General features: G+C 34.6%; 1 protein-coding gene across 1 annotated transcript in view; it reads right to left on the minus strand.

Moving 5' to 3' along the window:
- TNS3 (tensin 3) overlaps positions 1–27,500 on the minus strand; it is a 588,043-nt gene that overhangs the window by 559,848 nt on the left and 695 nt on the right. The gene's annotated exons all lie outside the window — the stretch shown is intronic.

The raw sequence follows: 27,500 nt of genomic DNA on the forward strand, positions 1-27,500 counted from the left end.
CCTTTATGGGGGTTAAATACATAGTAGTGCGGGGTCGATAGTCTGAAGATAACACTCTAAATAATTAGGCCATGTAATTGTTTGACTATTATGACCTTTTAATTAATTTGTGTCTGTTAAGGGAACATGCACAAAATTCCCCCTAATGTGTTAGATATATGGAATCAATAGTGCAATAATATAATGATCTATCTGTTAACCCCAGTTAAAATTAATCTCCAGAACAGCAATGTAATACTGGAACCTAGACAAACACATTTGGTGAGCCAATGACGAGAGGTATATATGTGTAACCACCAATCACCAGCTACTTCCTAGTAGTGTATTGGTGCTCCTGAGCTTAGATATGCTTTTCAACAAAGGATACAAAAGGAAATTTGATAACCAAAGTAAATTGAAAAGACTCTTAAAATGACATGCTCTTTCTGAACCATGATAGTTTAATTTTGACTTTTGTGATTTTCCGTCATTTCTGACGTAGGAAGAGGCTTGCGACGACTGGGGGAAGCTGGAGCGGCTGTCAAGTTTAAAAGGTAAGTATTTTTTTCACAACACAAGTGAAATTTAAATGTTGATGAATTAAAGTGCCCCTGTTTTTAATCAAATTTTTAAAAACCGGGCACTTTATCATCAAAATTTACAATCACTTTTTTATTATGTAAAATTCAACTGACAATGTTGTTGCACTAAAGGGAGCTGTGTCTCCCACATTGTACCAAATATGCCTTTTTCTTTCATGTAATTGGCAAGAGTCCATGAGCTAGTGACATATGGGATATACAATCCTACCAGGAGGGGCAAAGTTTTATAAAGTCATTTTTATAAATAAAAAAAAAATTACAATCACTTTAAATATAACTTTTTAAATTGTTATTAAGGAAATGATTATATGACTATCATAGTACAAAGTCTTCTTTCTCACTTGGTTTACACCTGATTTTTTGCTTTTTTTTGTCCCCCTTGAAGGGACACTGAACCCAATTTTTTCCTTTTTTTATTCAGATAGAGCATGACATTTTAAGCGACTTTCTAATTTACTCCTGATATCAAATTTTCTTTATTGTCTTGGTATCTTTATTTGAAATGCAAGAATGTAAGTTTAGATGCCAGCCCATTTTTGGTGAACAACCTGGGTTGTCCTTGCCGATTGGTGGATACATTCATCCACCAATAAAAAAGTGCTGCCAGAGTTCTAAACAAAAAAAAAAAAAGCTTAGATGCCTTCTTTTACAAATAAAGATAGCAAGAGAACGAAGAAAATTTGATAATAGGAGTAAATTAGAAAGTTGCTTAAAATTGCATGCTCTATCTGAATCACGAAAGAAAAAAATTTGGGTTCAGTGTCCCTTTAAGGAGCATGTCTCTGGACTATGAAAAAAATACAAGGTCTGCTAACAAAACATTATACTCAGGATTTTTTTTATTATTTTTTTTTATCAAATGTTTTTAAAGGATAAACAAGGTCAACTAAAAACTGTTTAACTATAAATTTAAACTATCAGGAAGTACATAATTGACAATACTGTATAAATGCTCATTGGCTGTCAGCTCCCACAGCCCTACTATGAAGAGGAAAAAGGCTTATAAGAAAGAAAAAGAAAGAAAAAAAAAAGTCAGACAGGAGTATCTAATAAAAACGAAAAAATTATAACTAATGAATGTCAAAATACGCTCTTTTAAAAAGATAATAAAATATAATTTTCTGCAGTGTTGTAATAAATCAACATATATTTGTTGCTGTTTTTTTAATAGCTACCCCCCCCCCATCCACTTTCCTTATTTGGAGTTAAACCATCTAGACTTTTTATTGGTGCTGGTACAATTAGCCGCAGCTATAATGTAAGGAAAATCTCCTCTGTTTTGCAGTTTCTTACCTGATTAAACTCTCTTGAAACCAATTGGCGACATATATGTGGTAAGTATAGTTAAATTTTGTATTCCTATCTCATATTGTCTGCTCTTTAGGTATTCTGTGTCAAATTAAGTTTGAACAGCTACTCAAACATGCCATATTGAAGGGACAGTCAAGTCCAAAAAAACTTTAATGTTTCAAATAGGGCATGTCATTTTAAACAACTTTCCAATTTACTTGTATCACCAATTTTGCTTTGTTCTCTTGGTATTCTTAGTTGAAAGCTAAACCTAGGAAGGCTCATATGATCATTTTTAAGACCTTGAAGGCCGCCTCTTATCACATGCTTTTTTTATTTGCTTTTCACATCAGGGGAGAGCTAGTTCATGTAAACCATATAGATAACATTGTGATCATGCCCGTGGATTGTGGCAGACACTGCACTAATTGGCTAAAATGAAAGTCAATAGATAAAAAATAAAATATCATGTGTTCAGGGGGCTGTCAGAAGATGCTTAGATACAAGTTAGTCACAGAAGTAAAAAGTGTATTAATATAACAGTGTTGGTTATGCAAAACTGGGGAATGGGTAATAAAGGGATTATCTATCTTTTAAAACAACAAACATTTTGGTGTTGACTGTCCCTTTAATGTAATTTAGGGTCACATCCTTGGGCTTTAAGAGGCCTTTGCACAAATTAATGCTATAATGTATTCATTACACTACTGTGAATGCGTCCATTGTATTGGAGTCTGATAAGGCAAACTGCACTATAAAGGTCAATTTCCCACCCACATTGGTGTTTTTTACTCACTACATTAGCCACTCCCATACCCCAGGGATTTGTCTCCCTTTATTATGTAGGCAGGCGGGTACAGCCAAATAGAATCCATACCACCAATCACATTGAGAAAGGACATAGCACACTTCATGTTCATGTATATAAACCTCTTTGCAGGAATTACAGCGCACATTGCACGGCATTGAAAAGTCCGATTGACTGCATCTGCCCGCTTACATGACAAAACTGGTCAAAAACAGGGACAAATGCTTAGGAGCAAGAACATTTCTGGAACACTATGGCAGCAGTTTTGCAAGAATGTTATCCATCTGCAAGAACAAAACAAGTGTGTTGCACTTTTACACCAATAGATCCAGCACTCGAAACAGCTGAATGCCGCTGCCTATGGCCATATTTGCCATTCGATTCTAATATACATAAACTCAAATACATATACAGACTTCTTTGCTTTATAAATACTTTATGCTTATATTTGTCAAGTATTTATATCATATGTTCCCAAAATGTAAGCAATGGGCAGAAGATGCTCCCATTTATCCTAATCCAATACTGAAATAATGGATTCCATTGAAAAGAAATAAAGACCCTGTGTGCTTTTGTCCACCACCACCGGTGGCCTCCAGCAAAAAGAGATAAATCTGATTTAGATTTTTAAAACAGAAATCATTTTAAAAGGGACATGAAACCACAAATTTTTCTTTCATGATTTAGATCCAGCATGTAATCTCAAACAACTGTTTAGTTTACTTCTATTAAATCTGTGTCATTCTCTTGTTATCCTTTATTGAAGGAGCAACAAAATCAAGTTTTTTTTAGTTCCAATCTTTCAAGACCTCACAGTTCGCTTCTTCAGATGTAAATCTACATCTACATCTGAAGAAGAGACCTATTAGGTCTTGAAAGTTTTGGAATACAAAAAAACACACATTATTTTGTTGGTCCATTAACAGGTAGCACAATCTACTAAAGGAATATTCTCTGTGGGACCAATACAGCAACAACCCCTTTTATGTAGAAGGAGCAACGATGCACTACTGGGAGCTAGCTGAGCACATTGAGTGAAACAATGAACAAGAGGAATATATGTGTAGCCACTAATCCCAAGCTAGCTTCCAGTAGTGCTTGCTATTCCTGAGCCTACCTATATATAATTTTCAACAAAGGATGCCAGGGAAATGAAGCTAATTGGAAAGTTGCTTAAAATTGTATGCTTTCTCTCAGTGGTGAACCTCGATACCCCCAGATGTTTAAGAACTACATTTCCCATGATGCTCAACAAGACTGCAGAGTGCCTAAGCATCATGGGAAATCGGGTGCTAAGGTTAGCCATAAACTGCTTTATCTGAATCATTAAAGGGATGCGACCCCCCCCCCAAAAAAAAAAAATTGTGATTCAGACAGAGCATACAATAAACAATTTTTTTTTAAAAAAATCCAATTTAGTTATATTTTCAAATTTCATTTGTTACCATGATATTCTGTGTTGGAGAGATACCTAGGTAAGTCTCTGGAGCACTACATGGCGGGAAATAGTGCTGCCCTCTAGTGCTCTTGCAAATGTATAACATTCTTGCAAATCTACTGTCATATAGTGCTCCAGACACGTGTACGCTCCTTAATTTAAATCCCTGCTTTTCAACAAAAACGATATCAGGAGATTGAAGAAAATATGATAATAGAAGTAAATTAGAAAGTTGTTTAAAATCCTATGTGCTCTTTCTAAACCAAGAAAGAAACATTTTGGGTTGCATGTACCATTAAAAAATTTTTTTTTACTTCACTGTCATGCACAAGCAAACAAACAAAACATTTTTATTCTGTAGCACAGGAACACCAATAGAAAACTGCAATACATATTAAATTGGTGTTGAAAAGCTTTACTTAATACACCAATTAATTATTAATGTACCGTATTGTTAATGTATTTATAGTGATGGGCCCTTTTACACCAAAGCTGTCAATGCGGGGGTTAATTTTGACTTATGCCTTTTTAAATGTATTTTCCATTATGTAATATATGACGTTGGCACTGTCCCTGTCACAACAATACTTAATACAAAGCGTTCGTGTCTTCCTCGGAACTGACCTCATTAATATGATTCAACACTTTGCAAACATGATACAACCTTTGTGACCTTTGTAAAGTTGGCAAGGTTTAGAATGTCTCACTGCAAATAAATTACAAAACAAAGGTGACATCTTTTTTTTATTTTATTAATATCACTTATAAAAAAGCTGAACATCACATATGAACAAATAATAAGCGGTTACCCAGAGTTTAATTATAGAGGAATTAGAACATATGCAGATATTATTTCCACCAACAAATCAGAGCAATTTGATTTTTTCATTACATCGTCTCTTAAGACCTTTAGTCACCACTTTAAAATCTTGATGGTCAGCTCAAAAATCTAAATGTATCTTAATATTTTGTTCTATGAAATAGGGAGCAGTCCTGGTGAGTGATTTGGGAAGGGATTGGGTGGGACAGGGAGCAGTGAACCCAAGAAATGTAGGATTGAGGGCTAGGGTTGCCACGTGTCCAGACAGTCAGCGTTTCAAACTTTGTCAGGGTTTCCTGCCCAAGACAAACAGGATTACTTTAGAGACCATCCTAGAGTAAAGTCATCAGCTAAGATAAAATAATTCTGGGAGATGATTTCAGAATGATTAGCAGATTACCTTACTGATGACTTCACAAGCATGAAAAGCCAGTGAATGACTCTAGAGTCAACTCATTTAAATATTTTGGCCTTTGGGCAAATTTCATGATTACTTCTGATGACATAGGCTGGAGTCATCTATTACTTCAGAATGACTCCAGGAAGATCATCCTTTTTGCCTACGGCTGTTTACGCAGACTTGGAATTTCCTGGTTTAGCTGATGCCCACATTTCACTGCTGATTACAATATGTAAAAATATAAGCTAGTTCCCAACCAGTGAAAAGATCCACTGTTACAGGTAATTTATCTGGATTGGAAATAGCTTTTTCTATGTATGTCTATACAATTTGCCCCTCCCACAGTGCAGGAAGCCTTGTAGAGTGGCAGAATAGCACACTGGTGTATTACTCCTCGGTGCAGGTCTGACTGACAGTTGGAGGAAGCTTTCAGGAGGCAGATATTGTACTCTCTGCACAGCCTGTAAGTACTGCTGAATATTAGAACATCATGTAATTTATCTGGCTGCTGAAAATGAAACATCAACATTGCAACATGCAGCTCAATTATGGGACACTAAACCCAATTTTGTCTTTCATGATTCAGATAGAGCATGCAATTTTAAGCAATTTTCTAATTTACTCCTATTAGCAATTTTTCTTCATTCTCTTGCTATCTTTATTTGAAAAATAAGGCATCTAAGCTAAGGAGCCAGCCAATTTTTGGTTTAGGCCCTGGGCAGTACTTGATATATAGATAGATGTTTATACTTAAAGGGACATGCCACCCACATTTTTTTCTTTTATGATTTAGAAAGAGAATGCAATTTTAAACATCTTTCTAATTTACTTATATTATCTAATTTATTTTATTCTCTTGATATTCTTTGATGAAAAGCATATCTAGATATGCTCACTAGCTGCTGATTGGTTGCTGCACATAGAAGCCTCGTGTGATTGGCTCACCATGTGCATTGCTTTTTCTTCAACTAAGGATATTTAAAAAAATGAAGCAAAATAAATAATGGAAGTAAATTGTAATGTTGTTTAAATTTCTATTCTCTATCTGAATCATGAAAGAAAGATTTTGGGTTTAGTGGCCCTTTAAAGGGACATTCAAGCCTAAATTGTAATCCACATGGATGCATTTTGTAATATACATGTAATAGCAAAAATGATTTTAATAAAAGTTATAGTTGTATCAAATGTGTATTTAAGTATGCAACGTGCACCAGCATTTATTTTAAACACAGCACTTGCTTAGAGAGCCTAAGGTGGCTGTATCATCGGGTAATTACTCAATTTGTTAATTGCTAATATGATACAAGTCACATTGGCATTTTAAGCAGCTGAAGTATTTAAAATGCTGGTGCACTGAGAATATATAACTCTGCTTCACGTGCACGTGCAGAGAAAAAACAGTGATACGTTTTTACTAGAAGCATTTTTGTCAATACATGTATATTGCAAATATGTTTCTATTCAAAGATGGGATTCATCTATGTGCATTGAAATTTTGACCGGAATATCCCTTTAATTAAATGTGTCTCATTATTCCTGCGTTGAGTGCGGCACAAGAGTGTTCGGGTTTGGCCTGAACTAAAGGTGGCAACCCTATTGAGGGCAGGAGAAATTTTTAGATGCTGAACCTCTGTAAATCCAGATTTAACATGAGTGAATACGAATACCCAATAATACCCAGCCATTGGACTCCATATGAGGGTCATTTAACTTGTAAAACAGTATTAGTTCTCCCTATTTGCCACCACTATCAATACTACTCGAGTCCCATGGTCCTAGCTGGTCCAATTACAGACCTTACAAATGCAGGTGTGGGCACAGCAATTATTATGAGCAAATGAACAATGTCCTCCAGCTTCCAAGATTCATTAAAATAGAACTTTATTCAGCAAAATATGGGTCCAATACAGCAAACAGCAATCTTTCGGGCTACACCATCATGCCCTTACTCATGAGTAGGGTTGCCACCTTTTGCCCAGAAGATTCCTGGACACTTTTTAAATGGGGTGGAGAGGGTGTGTCTCAGGGCGTGGCTTCTCGTGGCCTCAAATTCAATATGAAATTATATATATATATATACATATATATATATATATATATATATATATATATATATATATCATAATTATATATATAATATATAAGCCCTAGGTGTGTCAGCGGCACCTGTCACCTTATTACAACCGCAGTGTGTGTCACTGTGTGGGACAGCAGCATCATCATCCCGGGGGTCCAGCACTGAGGCAGCACACGCTCTGCTATCCGCATGCTTGCCGCAGCCCGCAGAGAAAACCTGAGAAAAAGGCAGCAGTAGTAGTGTGCGGCATGCTGCGTGTAGCTAGCTGGCTGTAGTACCCAGGAGGACGCGGCTTAAACCCAGCTCAATTCCTGCTGCTGCCCTGGAGCTGGCCCTCCCACTCCACCCTGACTCACACTGACATCACCTCTTCCTCCCATGGGCTTTATTTTACTGGCTGAGAAGGTAAAATACAGGCCAGGTGGCAGACCAAGGCACACGGGACATTCCGCCTGATTCCGGGCCTGTCCCGGTGATACCGGGGCAGGTTTCAACCCTACTCATGAGTAAGGGCATGTTGTAGCCCGAAACATTGCAGTTTGCTGTATTGGACCCATGTTTTGCTGAATAAAGGTCTATTTTAAAGAATCTTAGAAGGATATTGATAATTTGCCAATTACAGACCTGGCAATAAGTGCAATACTGAAGTACATGTGTGAGTATTCTGTTAAAAGTCAATTAGACTGTTCAATTAACAAAAAAAATATGAAATTTACTTTATACTTTTGGTATCCCTTTTTGAAATGCAGGTATGTAGACTCAATAGCATGTTTAAAGCACTATTGGCAGCAGCTTTGCAACAATGTTATTCATTGAAAAAAACACTGCTGCCATCTAGTGCTATTTTTGTAAAACTGCTGCTGCTTTTGAGTGATGCATGCTACCTACCCAAGTATTCTGTTCAACAAAGGATACAATGAGGACAAAGTAAATTTAGTAATAGAAGTTAATTGGAAACTTTTCCTTATCTAAATCATCAAAGAAATATTTTGTGCTTCATGTCCCTTTAAAGTTCCAAGCTAATACAAGAAACAGGGCTTTCCTAAATCAAACTGTACCTTGGCTAAAAAGATTACATAGAAACCCTCTCACTATTTAAAACAAAGGATACATAGAAAACAAAGTCAATTAGATAAAAATAAGTAAACTGAAAAGTCTCATAAAATGTACATGCTTTGCCTGAAGTTTATTTTAATTTCAACAAACTGAATTAAAAGTTAATAATATTAACCCTCTAGGATTTGTTAGTTTTGTACAATCAAAATATATGGTAATAAAAAGACAATAACATAAATTTAGCTTCCCAAATGTGTTAACTCTTTCTATTAACCAATATAGACTTAGCCTAACATATCTTCTTCAATGTCACTTATTTCCCTAACAATAGTTAGCATATTATAAACTATAGTAACGTTAGGGCTAGATCATATTCCAGATGTAAACCTAGTAGGAACAACAAAGACTTCCATACAAACTTTGACATTTTCTTTTATTACAAGTTTACAAGTGGAATATAATCTAGATCTCTAAGTGTCATTATAGTAAAAAAATGGCATGTTCTAATTAATAATTGCAGCTTCATAAATAGGTTCTATTGTAGATGCACCACTTGGAACCCGCAGAGCACTAATGGTCCCAATCAGCAGTGCTACACAGTTGGGTCGTATGACTAGTGCTGCTTAGTGAATCAGCGGGGAGTATCAGTCCAGGAACGGCTGTGCTCTGTGGATCAAGAGCAGTACTTTAACTAAGTGTTTAACCCTTTTGGGGCCTCTAGAGCAGTAATTTGTCGACTATAATGGTGTATAGTCATTGACCAGTTCACATCTACTAACCTAGACAGCTACCCGAACACTGGCTGTAAAAGCTTTTTTTTTTTTTTTTTTTTTTTTTTTTTTTTTTTTTTTTGAGACTTTAGCTGTGATTTATTTTTTTTCCCTAAAAAAGGTGGCAAGATATAATTATGTTTTGTAGGGTTTGTAAGGTTATATACTTTATTTCACAGGATTATGCCAATATAAATACCCACTGCTATTAATTGTTAGGTTGTTCTAAGACATAAAAAGATAAGTAATAGTTTGCTGATTATACTATTTATTATAGCACTTTCCATAAAACGTAGTGTTGTGCTAATTCTGCCTACCCTCTAGATAAACATATTACACACTTACCATAAAAAGACGTCTGATTTATGAAAATACTGAACATTTATTATGGAATGTAACAGGGGTTGATTCTATCCCACCCCCCCCCCCCTTAAATCTACACAATGAAACACAGATTGCAGAACGTTGAGCCTAACATTAAAAAAAATATATATCCATCTCCCTGTGGCTGTATTGGCAGACACATTCAAATGAGTAATACAATTCATTCCAAAGGTATTTTATCATGATTTCCATTTAATGATTATTCCAGTTATTTGTTATTAACAGTTTATAAACACAGCATGGGGTGGTATACATGACCTAAAACAAGTCTAACCACAGACAGTTTTTGCCTTTTGGGTCTCATCACCAGCTGAGGATGGCTGCTGAATCAAGAAATAGATCAATTAACAAAGCTACTTGACAATAATTCATAAAAGTAAAATAACTCAGACAGAAAAACTGCATAACTATTGTAAATTCACAGCAATAGAATTTAAAGGGACAGTCAAGTCCCAAAAAAACCTTTCATGATTTAAATAGGGCATGTCATTTTAAACAACTTCCAAATGTACTTTTATCACCAATTTTGCTTTGTTCTCTTGGTATTCTTAGTTGAAAGCTAAACCTAGGAGGTTCATATACTAATTTCTTAGACATTGAAGACTGCCTCTAATCTGAATGCATTTTGACCACTAGAGGGCATTAGTTCATGAGTTTCGTATAGATAACATTGAGCACAAGCACGTGAAGTGACCTAGGAGTGAGCACTGATTGGCTAAACTGCAAGTCTGTCAAAAGAACTCAAATAAGGGGGCAGTCAGCAGAAGTTTAGATACAAGATAATTACAGAGGTAAAAAGTATATTATTATAACTGTGTTGGTTATGCAAAACTGGGGAATGGGTAATAAAGGGAATATCTTTCTTTTTAAACAACAACAATTCTGGTGTTGACTGTCCCTTTAAATTGTCAATACATTCTGGCTTCCAATCCACCAGTTTAAATAAGAAATCCTATTTTGCAATGTTTTCCCTTTCAACGCCCCCTGCTGGTGAAAGAGATTCCCCTTGGAGCAATCAACAGTAGTCGTGCACATGCACTTTTGTCCAAGATACGAACAGTAAGTGTTTATGATATCCCATGCCAGTTGTCAGTCATCTGGTTGCACACTTACCTTAGACTTTCTTCTCATTCTTTATCACACACAACTTCATAAAAAGAAACACTTAAAGGGCCACTAAACCCAAAATCTTTATTTCATGATTCAGATAGAGAATAGAAATTTACTTCCATTATTTATTTTGCTTCATTTTTTAAATATCCTTAGTTGAAGAAAAAGCAATGCAGATGGTGAGCCAATCACACAAGGCTTCTATGTGCAGCAACCAATCAGCAGCTAGTGAGCATATCTAGATATGCTTTTCATCAAAGAATATCAAGAGAATAAAACAAATTAGATAATATAAGAAAATTAGAAAGATGTTTAAAAGTGCATTCTCTTTCTAAATCATAAAAGAAAAAATGTGGGTGGCATGTCCCTTTAACTTTTCTATCATGCATATGAAAGATCACTATTTAAACATGTTATCTTTATCTATCTATTGTATATATCAGTTCCTTATAATACTGTTACAATCATCATTTAGGACTCAATTCTTAAATATTTGCCAGCATGGAGTAAAAATATCTCACAGAATATCAAGGGTGTAAATCTAGAAGTCCCAGCAGGTGGTGAGATTGCCTCCCATAGAAAGTAATAATAGTCTCTGGTATGGAGAATCTCACGGGACAAATGTGACAGTGAGTATCTGGCACTGATAAGCAAATACAAAACAAACAGTTTTCAGCATTTAACTTGCATTTACCCCTAGTTTTCCATACATATATTTTTCTATCAGTGCAACAAGTGAATTTCATATTTTGAGACAAACTCACCATCTTATATTTAGCGAGATAATATATGCTTAGAGAATATGATGGGACTTGTGAGAGAATTTCAGACATGCTCAAGGAATTCTCATCTACAGCCCAATCGCCAAGGCTGTTAGACACAGTTAAAGGGACAGTCAAGTCCAAAAAAATCTTTAATTTTTCAAATATGGCATGTCATTTTAAACAACTTTCCAATTTACTTTTATCAACAATTTTGCTTTGTTCTCTTGGTATTCTAGTTGAAAGCAAACCTAGGAAGGCTCATATGATAATTTTTAAGCCCTTGAAGGCCTCCTCTTTTTTTTTTTTTAGCTTTTTACAGCAGGGGAGAGCTAGCTCATGTAGGCCATATAGATAGCATTGTGATCACGCTCATGGCTAGTGGCAGACACTGCACTAATTGGCTAAAATGCAAGTCAATAGATAATAACTAAAAGTCATGTGATTAGGGGCGGTCAGGAGATGCTTAGATACAAGTTAGTCACAGAAGTAAAAAGTGTATTAATATAACAGTGTTGGTTTTGCAAAACTGGGGAATGGGTAATAAAGGGATTATCTATCTTTTTAAACAACAGAAATTCTGGTGTTGACTGTCCCTTTAACAAAAAGAAAATAAAAAGGATTTGAATTTTGTACTTTTTGTCACTATTTTAACTTCATATTTTGAAATTATATTGTGCATTAAAGTGAAAGTAAAGTTAGCTGTTTGCGAACCGCAGTAATATAGTATGTTGAAAATTAAAGGGACAGTCAACACCAGAATTGTTGTTGTTTTAAAAGATAGATAATCCCTTAATTACCAATTCCCCAGTTTTCAATAACCAACACAGTTATAATTATACACGTTTTACCTCTGTAATTACCTTGTATCTAAGCCTCAGAAGATTGTCCCCTTATTTCAGTTCTTTTGACAGACTTGCATTTTAGCCAATCAGCTGTCTCCATGGTAAATTCACAAGCATGAGCTCAATGTTATCTATATGAAACACGTGAACTAATGCCCTCTAGTGGTGAAAAACTATCAAAATGCATTTAGATTAGAGGCGGCCTTCAAGGTTTAAGAAATTAGCATATGAACCTCCTAGGTTTAGATTTCAACTAAGAATACCAAGAGAACAAAGCAAAATTGGTGATAAAAGTAAATTGGAAAGTTGTTTAAAATTACATGCCCTATCTGAATCATGAAAGTTTTTTTTTTGGACTTGACTGTCCCTTTTAATAGGACTTTCATTCATGTTTTTTTTTTAAATTTATTTGCAAATCAAGTTTTATCCTAAATTAAAGCATATTTTTTTCTACGATAAATTCAACTCGTTTTTCTTTAAATTATTTTTACTTCCTGATCACGTTTCTTTATTTTCCAATTGAAATACTGGCCGTTAGGCGGCCGTGAAGTGATGTAATCCGCCTATTTAAGGGTCTGTGCATGTAGCAAATGTAGATTCTTGACTATTACCTTAGACGCGCGCTTCCGATTCGCGCAGGCGCATTCCATTTCAGACTGACTGAGCAGTGAACACTGAGTGTGAACACAGAATCGCATGCGCATTGAAGGTAGAATCAGCGATTCATGCATGCGCAACGCACTCGGTCCTTGTGAACGCGCATTTGTGATACGTATAGAGCGGGTGGGACCGCTCTTTACGACAACACTGAGAAATATAGGAAGTAGAAGATGGGAGGAGTCAGCATGAGAACGGTATTAAAATAATATGGAAAAAAAAGGCAAAAAATCTAATTCATAGAAACAAATATAGCGATGTTAATATGATACTGTTATACAATGCATTGATGTGTTCTAAAGGGACAAAATGTACTTTCACTTTAAATATTTTTCCTGTATACAAGGACATGGAACCTACAAATGTTATTTCATGATTCTGATAGAGCATAACATTTTAATCAACTTTCCAGTTTCATTATATTATCAAATTTGTTTCATTCTTTTGGTATAATTTGTTGAAGGAGCACCAGTGCACTACTGGGAGCTAGCTGAACATATCTGGTGAGCCATTGACAAGAGGCATATATGTGCAGCAACCAATCAGCAGCTAACTCACAATAATGTTTTGCTGCTTATAAACCTACTTAGGTATGCTTTTTTAACAAAGGATACCAAGAGAAGGAAGTACATTTGATAAAGTAAATTGGAAAGTTGTTTAAAATTACAAGACATTTGTGCTGTGTTACTATAGAACACCACATCAGCCAAGTCTTAATGCTTTTAAAACAAATTAACATCCTTTTTACTGTAATTACTTTTTAATAGCCAAACTCCACCCACCTTTTGCCACGATAACAAGACAATGCAATAGCACTTAATCTGAACTTCAAATAAGTAGTAGATTTTTTTTCTGACAATTTTAAAAGTTATGTCTTTTTCCACTCCCCCTGTACCATGTGACAGCCATCAGCCAATCACAAATGCATACACATACCATGTGACAGCCATCAGCCATTCACAAATGCATACACATTTATTCTTGCACATGCTCAGTAGGAGTTGGTGACCCAAAAAGTTTAAATATAAAAAGACTGCACATTTTGTTAATGAAAGTAAATTGGAAAGTTGTTTAAAATGGCATGCTCTATATGAATAACGAAAGTTTAATTTTGATTGAGTTTCCCTTTAAGGAGCCAATCTGAGCTTTAGTTCACAGACAACAAGGCTAGCCCAGGTTATAAGATTAGTACAGAGTGTATTGTTCTGCAGTGGTTATCATATAAAGCCAATTAGGGACATGTGTAGCAGGGTTATAGCCTTAAAGGGACATTGTAAGTTAGCAGGGTACATTTCAAGTTCTGAGAATTAAAAAAAATGCTCAATTGTCAGGGCTAAAATTACATGAAAGGGGGCAAAATAAACAACAAAAGTATATTATAAAATGGTTTTATTATGTATAACTTTTTATATAAAAATCTTACAGAGTGTACTGTCCCTTTAAGAAAATCAGGCTATAATTTCTGGGAAATGTCTGGGTGTATTAGAGGGACATGAAATGTTACTACAATCTGAAAGCCACCTATAGTATAAAGTTGTTTATTAAAAATGTGAATTTGTAGAAACAATTTAAATTTCTTGTTTAAAGAGTTAAACTGTTTGATATAGAAACTTTACTTCAGTACCCATTGCCTCTTTTTAGTTCCACTCTCTGAAAATTGGGAATCATGGCTCATTTCAAAGGGCAACCAAGTGAATAGTATGTTGTTTTTTATTTCTTATTTTAAAAAGGGAAATTAAACACCTCTTGGTTTTGTGTAAAAATAAACATAATTTATGTAAGAACTTACCTGATAAATTAATTTATTTTATTGTGGCAAGAGTTCATGAGGCCCCACTCGTTTATTTTTGTTTTGTTTTGTTTAAAGTACATCTTTTTTTCCCTGCTTTTATTCCTTAATCACCTCACAGCTTGACTATATGTAAAACTGAGATATGTGTGAGGTGGGGTGGGGTATTTATAGGCTTTTGCGGTTTGGGAAAACTTTGCCACCTACTGGTAGGATTGTGTATCCCATATATAACGGCTCGTGGACTCTCGCCACCTATATGAAAGAAAAGATGCTTGTCCCACAATCCCTCAATAGGCCAAAAAAACAAAATTCTGTAACCTGTAAATGCTGCAATCAATAACTTTTTGAGCAGATTTGCAGCATTTTGAAAACCTAGGTAACAGTTTGCTTTTTGGCCTTTCTAGGGGGCATGGAGCAAAGCACATTTTTTTTTAAGACAAAAGAAAGAGGCGTTTATGGTCTATTCCATCAAAAACCAACATTGTAGTGCCAAATACACTCTTCTTCATTGGAGCATGCAAGTTTTGCACTACTGACCCTGGAGATCTATATGATTAATCTCCACAAATAGGTTAAATAGGGAGTCACAAGCATTGCAGTTTCCAAGATGAACACAGCTGGTGACTGGCAGGACTGTGTGATTTCCACTGCTGATTGGTTCACACTGAGTCTTGCTCAGGACCTGAAACTGACTACTATGTGCCACTCCTGCCCATAAAAGTATACTTGTTACTCCAGAAAGATTTCAACAGATACAGCTCAAAACTTTTAAATTTAACCACAAGAGGCCACTGCACTTCTATCATATAATATAACTTTAACATAATTGAACAGGTGCATGTGCTCATTGTGAAATAGTATACAAATAGCACAATCTCATTAGACTAATTGTTGTATATGATTATTAAAGGGACACTAAACTTTTGAATACACTTATCTTATTTCGATATATACATCTATGATATACATATTTGTAATAGGCTTTGCGTGTCAGATTACTACTGTTCAATCAATATTCCATGTCAAAAATGAATTGCTTTCCAAACCCACCGTTTTAACCTTTAGTTTGAATAACGAATAATACTTGATAACCTGAGTTATTAATATGGCCGATTTGCGCAGTACTGTGCATGCGCGAGCAATCCAACACGTCACCATACACGTCACTCTAATCTGAACAAGCAGACCGTCTGAATCGATACTGGGAAACAGATGTGACAGCATTATAGAACAGGTAAGATTGTAATTATGCGTAGCGAGACTGACCCTTGCAATAACGAGCATAAATTCTCAGTTCTTACTTTACATTTATACTTTTGATGAATTAAACCCCTATTTAATTCAGATACTTAATTCATCTAACATAATTTCATATTCTGAATACTTTTTGATATACTTAATATTAATGCAGTTTAAAATTAATGTTTAAAAACTTAGTACCGCAAGCTTTCAATTGCCCTTATTGACCTTATTTATATCATCTTTGGTTATCATTAAGATTGATAAATGTCATACAATCAAGATTTAACTGCAAACATTAAAATGACTTTAAAATACGAATGTCATAATAGAAACAGCATAATAACGATAATATCATAAGCTTAACCCTCATTATCAATTCATTGCGAATACATAGGTTTTTATTTTAATTGAATATCTTTATGTAAATCAAACAGAGAAACAATAGTATTACAAATACTATAATTATGTATATACCTATGAATACCTATGCAATCAATAGTCTTTTTAAGAGCGCATGCGTTATGCCAGTAAATGCTTTGTGGTTCTGTTTATTCAAAGCGGCAATGTGCGCATGCGCAAAACACGGGATTCAATAGCGCATGCGCAGGGTGACGCAACAATGCCTTAATGATATGCACGAACAGGCTTTTTGATTGGAGACAAGAATTTGCATTGCAGGCACTGTTAAAGTGGGTATGGCTTCTATGACGTTTATTCACGAATATGATATATGTTATAATTACAATAATAACGCTCGTTTTCAACAAAAAGTGGCTAAGTTATGATTGTTCGTTTATGTAGATTAGATTTATATAATTAGATTACATGGAGAGAAAAAAACTTTTGGAATCCTTTAACTAAAAACAGACCTAAAAGTGTAAAAAGTAAATGCTTTAATGTTTTACAGCATTTTAGTATTTATTTTTGTACAATTACTTGCTTACAACAATTAATTTAAAAGTGAGTGTCTAGTCAAAATTAAACTTTCATGATTTAGATAGGGCATACAATTTTAAACAACTTTCCAATTTACTTTTATTATCAAATTTGCTTTGTAATCTTGGTATTCTTTATTGAAAACTAAACCTACGTAGAATGATATGCTAATTTCTAAGCACTTGAAGGCCGCCTCTTATCACAGTGCATTATGACATTTTTTTACAGCTAAACAGCACTAATTCATGTGTGCCATATAGATAACATTGCGCTAACTCCTGTGGAGTTATTTATGAGTCAGCACTGATTGGCTAAAATGCAAGTCTGTCAAAAGAACCGAGATAAGGGGGCAGTCTGCAGAGGCTTAGATGCAAGTTAATAACAGAGGTACAAAGTATATTAATATAACGGTGTTGGTTATGAAAAACTGGGGAATGGGTAATAAAAGGATTATCTATCTTTTAAAACTAAACATTTTCAAGTAGACTGTCCCTTTAACTATATGTTTAACCCCCTTGCAAGCGTTAAAGACAGCTCCTCACTCAGTAGCACTACTAGGAGCTAGCTAAACACATCTGGTGAGCCAATGACAAAAAGCTTGTGTGTGTAGCCACCAATCATCAGCTAGCTCCCAGAAGTGCATTGTTGCTCCTGAGCTTATCTAGGTATGCTTTTCAACAAAGGATACCGAGAGAACAAAGATAATTTTCTAACAGAAGTAAATTGTAGTCTCTGAATACTGCATGCACTGTCTTAATTATGAAAGTTTAACTGAGTATTAAATTCAAATTTCAGACACATGAACAAGCTTGTAGGGACTGGGATTTCATACCTGCATATTCATGCTTAAAACTAGTTTACAAAATGGTGTCAATGCTTATTACATGCAATAAAAGATGTCTTGGTTTTATTGCTACAGTCCCAGTTTCTAGTGAAATGTCCCAATATCCCAAGAATCATTTTAGGGACAGGTTAATGTTCCTGTTTTGCTTTGGCCATTATGCAATTTAATATTTATTTTATAATTTCATCTTTATTATTTGAAATAACAAAGGATACATATTAATTCTGGCTGTGCCCACTACTAGTCAGTGTGGAGCTCTGCTGAGGGCAGTGCAAGCGCAGCGCTCCTATTAAAGTTATGGTGCGCTAAGGCGCTTCCACTCTCCCTGACAAACTGGTTAGCGCCTGCCCCTCAAGCTATAATCAGTACATGCACAACTAGAGAGGGGCAGAGCTAACCAGTTTGTCAGGGAGAGTGGGAGCGCCTCAGCAGAGATCCATAATTATTAGAATATATAGTGTTTCACTTGACCTTTTCAGGTTTGTTTGTTTAAATAATACGTTTTGAAATAGTAATACAGCAGATTCACAAAAGAAACATTGTATGGAAATAGAACATATCAATGTACAAAATAGTACAATCGTCCGTCTAATACTCAAAAACAAATACATCTCAACATTTAGCAATAACTTCTGCAAAAATAAATCATTAACCTAATTGCAAACCTCCAATTTTACCAATAATATTTAGCTACCCTCAGCTACATTATATACCAGTCTTGAACCTTAGTTTTCACATCTATGTAATATGAGGGATTAATGATATTTAACTGCCCTCAATAACAAAATTATAGGCTACTCTTGTACCTCAGTTTACACAATAACATAGTATGAGGGAATATATTTTTATATAATAGGTTTAATTAGCCCCCTATACTCAACAGGTATAGGAAATGGTAATTATCACCCCATAATAAACGGTAGCCCCTCTAAGGCCACCAACCACGTTGTGATGTAAAAAAGGGGGCGTTGCAGGGATTCAAAATAAAACCCGGAAAACTAAGTTATGTATACAGACCTCAGCTTCGCAAAGCAATATTGCATTTTAAAATGTCAGCTAGTAGAAGCTATCGGGCAATTCCATCGTGTCGGATGTGGAATTTAGAGTGCTTTCTTCCACATATTTTTTTATTTTATTATTATCTCAGTATTTCTTTGGAAATCTTGTAATGCATTTATAGTATATGGTAAATTAATCTCAGGAGATTATTTTGTTACAAGAATTTCCTTTAATTTATTTTTTATTTAAAAGGATGTATGCATTAATGTTTTGTAGATGACTTAATTGACTTCTACGGGGGAAGAGGTTATCTTTTGCGCATCAGTCTAATTGCGCTAGAAGTAACCTGTTTGCGTGAGCTCAATAACTTTATACTTTCAAGTTATAATACCAGAGCAACCCGATGTGTGTTAAAAGTGTACTTCTAGTGCAATTAGCGCTGTAGCGGGAGCGGTAAATACTGTTCCACTTGTAATCTGGCACATAATGAACCCTTGTACCTCCACATGGAATGGGAGCTTCAATTTTCTTAATAAATATTATTTTCCAGATATAAAATTCCATCTACCTTTTCAGGCCAGTGATAATATTTTACTGTTTTGATGGGTGCATTACTCTCATTTAGCTGCATTAGGCAAAACTGACTGGATCAGGATAGAGCATATTTCCATTCCTGACCACAACCCAGTCATTAGGTTTTAGCACATTAATAGATTTACAATTATCCGATTGCTCCTTATTGTCAGGTGTCATCACCATCTTTAGAGAAGGAGGAGGTGTAATCTCCTAAAACTTCTAGTTTCCTTTTTGACCCTACTCTTGGTTCCCTCACATGAAGATATTTACTGTTCACAGTAGCAGATTCATAATGAATCCCATGTGTGTTTGGGACAGGAGTTGTACATTTCCACTTTTCATAGACTTCTTCATCCTTTTATTCCCCTTATTTCAGTATTTCTTATGCATACTAATTTATTATTGGAGTTTGGACCTTGCTGCAACCCTTACAAAGTCATGAGCAGTCCTGACAACACACATTGGATTTGCTTTTCCATAGTTCCAGTCACTTATTTTAACAATTCCTCCAATGCCACAAACAACACCCATTCCATGGGCCAAAGTGCCATGAAATTTTTTATGCCAAATTTATTTACTACTACATATATAGATATCCCAGGATATCAATTTTCCTTAGGCTCCGGATCACTCTGCTTTGGGGAATATCACCGAAGAGGCCCAAAGAGGAAGCTCCATCTTATTCTCTGCATCCACCCACTCCTCAAGGCACAGCTCAACATAAGGGCTATTTCCCAGTAAGTGGAAGACGGTGCGATACTCGATTGCAAATCATTCTTTAGGTCCGTTCTGTTTGAGGGGATTTTCTTCTCCAGTTTTAGAATTACTCTATACATTCTATCACATATTTTTTTTCTCGAAGTCAGAAAACAAAGTCTCCACAGCTAAATAAAACTCCTCCATGTCTGTCAGAATAGTAGACACATTTTGTACTAAACGATATAAGCTCTGGAGCATACAGATAGTAGAAACAAAAGTCCTACAGCGTAGTTATCCCAAATAACCAGAGGGGGGGGGGGTGTTATGACCGCACTGCTAGGCCGCTGCCTCTGGCCTTAACAATCCGGATTAAAGTTGGGGATCATAAATACAGCATTTCACCCATTAAACAAATTAGCAGATGCTATAGCACCCGAAGAGAGCAATTTGATGCTCAGATGTTGTAGACTTTAAAAGATAGTCGTCAGATTATCTTATTCATCTTGGCAGCCTCAGATATTGCGTCTAGATATGGCCACTGCCCAGAGACGTCTTTTTTTTTTTTTTTTTTTTTTTTAAACAGTCAGTGATGCTGGGAAGGTTGTTCAGAGGAAGTGGATGTGCCTCAGCGGAGGGCAACTATATTGTATTTGGTTGTTTTTTTTAGTTTTTTTTTTAAATAATAGTAAATAGTTGTAATTCAACTCTTAGGAGATTTGTGACACCTATGCTGGGCAAATGGTCACAGAGAAAACATGATTATGTTAATTCTGAGCTTTGCACCTATTACATAGCTATATTAATGTGAAAAGTATGTTGTAGTAATGTTACTTTTATGCATAAGCTGACCTAAGAAATTAAGCTTTTTTTTTTTCTTTTTTTTTTTTAAAAAAAAAAGGAGAACTGCATTTGATAAGGTTTTCAGTTTTCACTTTGAATATTAAGTCACCCTGGACAGGTCTTTGTTTTTATCCATGCACAGCATAGCTTTAAAATAATAATAATTATGTTTAAAAAAAACGGCCATTTTGTTAGCAAATTTTGTTCAACTTTGGAATTACAAAGCAGTCTAGGGATACACTCTTTGAAAATTCTGAGGGACCTTGCAGATGAGATTTCTTAGATTTAGGGCCCAAGGATCTAAAGCTCTGTGCTCTGGTGAAATTGCCTTCCAATACATCTAGTCATTAAAACCTTATAAAGAGTACTGCATTTTTAAGATGGGAGGTGATGATAATTTTTTTTTTGTCTTCAGAGTAATGAAAGAAATACAGTAAAAATGTATCCTCTCTAAATGCCTCTGTGAAAATGCTACTGTCAATCATACAAGTCGATATTAAGAGAATAATAAAACAGCGTTGAGGATATTTTCATGGAAACATCACATACAAGCAATACCGCCAGTTCTCACAACAATACATCATTGGTGTAAATTTTTTCCTCACTTGCTGCAATTTCTTACGCGTACAGAACTAGTGAACTAGTGGACATTTCAAGGCCTGGCTTTTTACTAGGTAACTTGAGGTCTCAACCTGCATTTTCTAAATTGATCTTTCTACAGAGTAGCAACTTATCTGCTCTGTAAAAAATAAAGCTAAATAAAAAAAAGCCAAATTGCAGAAATTCACGATTTGTTTATTTTTGCATTGCCTCCCTTTCTAACTATGTGTTTAACCCCAGACAATGGGTTAAACATATAAAGTTCTGATTGGAAATAGACATATTACAGCTATCAAGCAGGACACTGCCGGTAAGCCAATCAGGAGACGCATACACATGAAGCCACCAATCAACAACTTTTACACCCAGAGCAGAGTTACACAAAGAAATGAACACTCTAAATGTCTAGAACATTTTGCTGTAGAACACTGCTTTAATTCAAAATGCATCTGTATCTTTTTGTTTTCAAGATAGTTCTTTGTCCGTCTGGAATTTCCTTAGCATCTAAATGTTCTCTCTTTAGCGGCTTTATAAAGTATTGCTTCCTCACATTTCCTCTTAGCCTGACGCTTCTCAGCAGGACTTGTTATTTCACATCAGATTCTTGGACACATGCATTATTAGTTTTCCTTTTTGTTCAATCCCCTGACATTTCACACACATTTCACACACGCCATCCATCTAAATTTGTAAATAGGATGCAAATTTAAAGATTTGCATGTTTGAGAATAAAACAAAAAACACAAATTGACTAGCCCTGATTTACTCCCCAATTCTGAAACAGAAAAAATGATAATCTTGAGATATATGGCGAGTGTTTAACACCTCTGCTTTATATTTATTAATATTAGAAGGAAACAAGCAGTATACAAATGAATAAATAAACATTCTAAAATAGAGGTTATTTTTTTTTTTTTTGTAACCTTTATTTCATAGCATGGCCTTCTCTATACTGCTTATTGTGAATACTGTGCTCAAAGTAATTTGTGCTTCATAATTTTGGAATTCATTTTACCTGGTGTTACATGTACATTATTGCTGCTTCTTCAACAATGGATACAAAGAGAATGAAGCAAAATTGAAAAGTTGTTTAAAATAGTCTCCTCTATCTAAATCATGAAAGAAAAAAAAATGTGATTTATGTCCCTTTAATATTACCACAAAAAAATAAATGTTTCAACAGGTAACACCTAGGTCTGTGGTAAGATAGTGAATATATTTTGTGTGTGACAATCGCTAATTTAGATGGCTAAAAAATATCAAACAAGGCATATTTATAACTTTAGGTAATGTCAACTGTTAAATAATAATGATGTAAACATTATATATTTATTATCCAAATTCTGCTGTTTCTCATGGCTGATAGATTTTAAGGTGTAATCAGCAGAGTAATGCAAAATGTCAATTACAGGAAATCTGTTTTGTTCTTTCTAACTTCCTTTGTCCTTTTTTGACTTTCAGCATTTTCCTCTCAGTCAACAATTAATGATAGTGAGAATTTCTGTATGAGTATGGAAAGTCCTATCTTGGACAATGGAAAGTAATTTCCTGATACTCTGTGTGTTTATACAGTAAAGGACAGATTATTAAAGGGACAGTCAAGTAAAACTCATGATTCAAATAGGACACATCATTTTAAACAACTTTCCAATTTACTTTCATCACCAATTTTGCTTTGTTCTCTTGGTATTCTTAGTTAAAAGCTAAACCTAGGAGGTTTATATGCTAATTTCTTAGACCGCCTCTAATCTAAATGCATTTTGACATTTTTTCACCACTAGAGGGCGTTGGTTCATGTGTTAAATATAGATAACATTGAGCTCATGCACGTGAATTTACCGAGGAGTGAGAACTGATTAGCTAAGATGCACATCTGTCAAAATAACTGAAATAAGGGGGCAGTCTGCAGAGGCTTAGATACAAGTTAATTACAGAGGTAAAACGTGTATTTTTATTATAACTGTGTTGGTTATGCAAAATTGGGGAATGGATAATTAAAGGGACATGAAACCCACATTTTTTCTTTTATGATTTAGAAAAAGGCATGCCATTTTAAACAACTTTTTAATTTACTTCTATTATCTAATTTGCTTCATTCTCTTGATATCACTTGCTGAAAAGCATATCTAGATATGCGCAGTAGCTGTTTATTGGTTGCTGCACATAGAGGCCTCGTGTGATTGGCTCACGCATGTGCATTGCTATTTCTTCAACAAAGGATATCTAAAGAATTGAGCAAATTAGATAATAGAAGTCAATTGGAAAGTTGTTTAAAATGACATGCCCTATCTGAATCATGAAAGTTTAATTTTGACTAGAGTGTCCCTTTAAGGGATTAGCTATATTTTAAAACAACAAAAATTATAATTATAGTGTTGAGTGTCCCTTTAAGTATACATTTTGTAAAATATACAAACTGAGGAAAATGGTATACATATACAGTATATTATTTGTTTTCACTGAAATTGCAAGTGCCGAATAAACTAATTAATTATATATATATTTATTATGTGTACCGCCAAATATTTGTAGTAGGGTAGAAAGACTTGTAGGGGCGGAGGAAAATATCTGGGAGGAACAGTGTAGTGTAGTTCAGCTCACAAACTATGCAATAGGTACGGTTGGGAGCTTTGTATTGTGCATGATTGGATGTAGGCAGAATACTAAAAATAGACACTGAAAAAATTAATTGTTTAGAATATATTATCGAGAGAAATATATTTATAATTTTAACTATACCATTTTTACCTCTTAAACAAGAATCTAATGAGCTAAGGAACTTTCATTTTTACATATATATTTATAGGGTCATGCAACCGTGAATCTGAGTTAAGAAATAAATAGAAGGTTCTGTTTATTTGTGGTACAGAGGGTAGTGCAGTCATTGACAAATCCATTTTATTTCTTCATGCTTAGTGCCAAGTGGATTAAATGTTGAACAATATATTCAGTCTCACAGACGGTGATATCACCCCTCATTTCAAAAAGGAGTCTCTTATCTTTTGGTTTAGGAATCTAATTGAAGTGCTGAGCTTATGTTTGCCATCCCCATTGTCTCACATTACATTTGATGTATAATAATAGGTTAAATGACCACTCAATGGAGTAGAATTGCATAATTAACAAATGCATAATAAAAAGGCAATGATTTAGCACATACTCTGAATTTCAAATACGAAGTAGATTGTTTTTTCTGACAAATTTATTTTTTTCTTCCATTTTCTGGCCCCCGATATCATGTGAAAGACATCAGCCAATCACAGACTAGTATACATATACCCTGTGAGCTGTGCTCATGCTCAGTAGGATCTTGTTCCCCAGAAAGTGTAAATATAAAGAATGTGCAAAATTTGATAATGGAAGTAAATTGGAAAGTGTCTTAAAACGGCATGCTCTATCCGAATTATAAAATTTTATTTTGACTTGCGTGTGCCTTTAAGAAATGACAATGTTTATATTCATCACTTGCTATCTAGGATTCTTGGTTGACCCCTCATTTGAAATATGAGATTCTCCTCTTTTAAGTAATTGATCTCATGGGTGTACCAGTTATTTAACTGAGACAGAAAAACAGTGCCAGAGCCCACACACATGTATTACCCTAGCATGTTAGAAAACTGATATTTTACAATGACCATGTGATGACCAGATGATTCTTCTCTTTCCAATGAGAGGTCACATGCTCTTCTAAAGATTTTGTTACTGCTAGTTCCCAAGGTCAGACTCTATGTGTGTCTAAGCTGGGGGTTTGACCCACTGTGGACCCCCATGAAACCAAATTAGATTCAGTAAGAAAATGTCTTGTTTGATGGAGCACAGTATATACTGCAAACCCAGAGAGTTGGTAAGAATCAGCACATAACCTAACTTTGGCTACAATTTGCTAGTGAGATGGCTCAATTTCTCAACTATATTACCAGTTCAAACATCTGCCGCATAAGAAACATATGGCCTTTGCATGAAATTAAAACTTTTCCCACATACTTGATTAAAAAAAGGAAAAATAAATAAATAAAGAAGGCTTATTTCATAAAGTTTCTCTAAGACTGGCACCAACCACAGACTCTGTTATGAGAGATTTGCATAGGGGTTGCCGAGAAAAAGTGCAAATCTCAGATGAAGCTTTTGACAGAAGCAGGTAGTTTTTAATACATTTTATTAAAATCTCTCCCCACAAACATAACTGTCCAGGATTTTACAATATTCAAATCCAAGCATAGGAGGCACATCTGTGACTAAGGCCCAATCCTCTAAAGCTCTCTGCTCGGGTGAGATTGCAGAATACAGTATAGTGCTTAATAAAAAAAACTGTCCAAAAAACATATTAAAAGTAGAGTGTAGAAAACATTATCAAAGAATGCATTTACATTTGTATTTAAAGAATCTTACTACATACTTTTAAGTAAGCAGTAAAATAAATCGCACTTAACGTACACAGTAAAAAGTATATTTAAAATACTATGTAATAAAAAAAAAAAACAGATAAAATTATATCACAATGTACAGATTCAAAGCTTACTTTATTTTTCTGTTCTTAAATAATTCCCTAAATCTTCACATGTGGACTGAATAAGGGTGTTCCATGGGTGTGTCTGACATTTTCTCACAGCTTTCCTCATATTCTTTAAGCATGCTATGGCTACAGTTCTCGTTGATTTATGTTGCAAAATGAAAGCTGGGAAGTTTTTCTTAAAATTTACAATGTGCAAATAGCACTGATAGTAAGAGTCATGTATGCAAAATAAGAAGTAAATGCAATGTAAATCTGACAATCCAGTTATGACATTATCTTTCTTCCCTGCTTTTAGTTAATACCCAGGGATATATTTTTTTGTAAAATTTGTAAGTGTGATCTGCTTGTGCACATGCTCAATGTGAGCAAACACTGAGCTCTGTGCAGCTAAAGTCTTTTAGAAATCACAATATACTCATAGAACGATCAATTGATTTTTTTTTTGTATTTTACACCACAGTTTTTTTTTTTATACAGCAAAATGTGGTTACATAGAATGCATATGATTTTCATGTCCCTTAGAAAGAATGTATCCATTATATATATTAAAAAAAAAACAGCGGTTATAAACAAATTAAACTATAACATCATGCTGTGTTCTAACAAACTTTTTCATTATAATTTGTTGTCCACAGATTTTATAAGGGAGCAAATTAACTTCTAGATGTAAATAACTTCAGAAATCTGTCAAATTAATATTTTTCTCTCTTACACTGTAGAGCTGAACATTTGGCAGCTGGAGAGTCAGTTTTGGGCCACTGCCAACAAGAACAATTCAAGCTTGACTCAATGGGAACAGAGAGCCTTTCCATAACTAGTTCAGAATTTGGCCTAAAGGCAAAAACACCATACTTGCTCTAAACTAAAACATTAATAGTAAAGTAATATTTTTTTATTTTTTTTACAGCAAAGAACTTTTAAAACTTTGCACTTCTCTAATTTTCTAAATATGTTTTGGCATCTTCCTCTTCTCTATCACACACATATATACATCTATATATTTATATATAAAACATATAAATAAGTTACACTAGTCAATCCAGCTAAAAACACATTTAGAGGTTCAAAATCCTTTAGCCAAACTGCTTGGGAATGGAAAAGGCTTGAGAATTTTTGTATCTGTAAAACGGGACAGCTTGGAGAGTTGATAGGACTAACAACAGTATATCTTATGTCATTTAGCCAATATTTACATATCATAATACAGCTTATAAACCTTAAGGTGGTTTTATATTATATTGAATATGCATTTTATAACACAAAACCGTAAAGATGCAGGCAGGTTGAGGAAAAATGGTAATTATTAATAATTTTATTCTAAAAACATTATTGAAAAAGACTGTATTTGTAATAATTCCGGATTTTGAATTTGTACTGGTGCGTGAGAATGTGTGTGTGTGTGTATATATATATGTATATATATATATATATATATATATATATATATATATATATATATATA

The sequence above is a fragment of the Bombina bombina genome, chromosome 5 (assembly GCF_027579735.1).
Source record: "Bombina bombina isolate aBomBom1 chromosome 5, aBomBom1.pri, whole genome shotgun sequence".
In the NCBI taxonomy this organism is placed as follows: domain Eukaryota; kingdom Metazoa; phylum Chordata; class Amphibia; order Anura; family Bombinatoridae; genus Bombina; species Bombina bombina.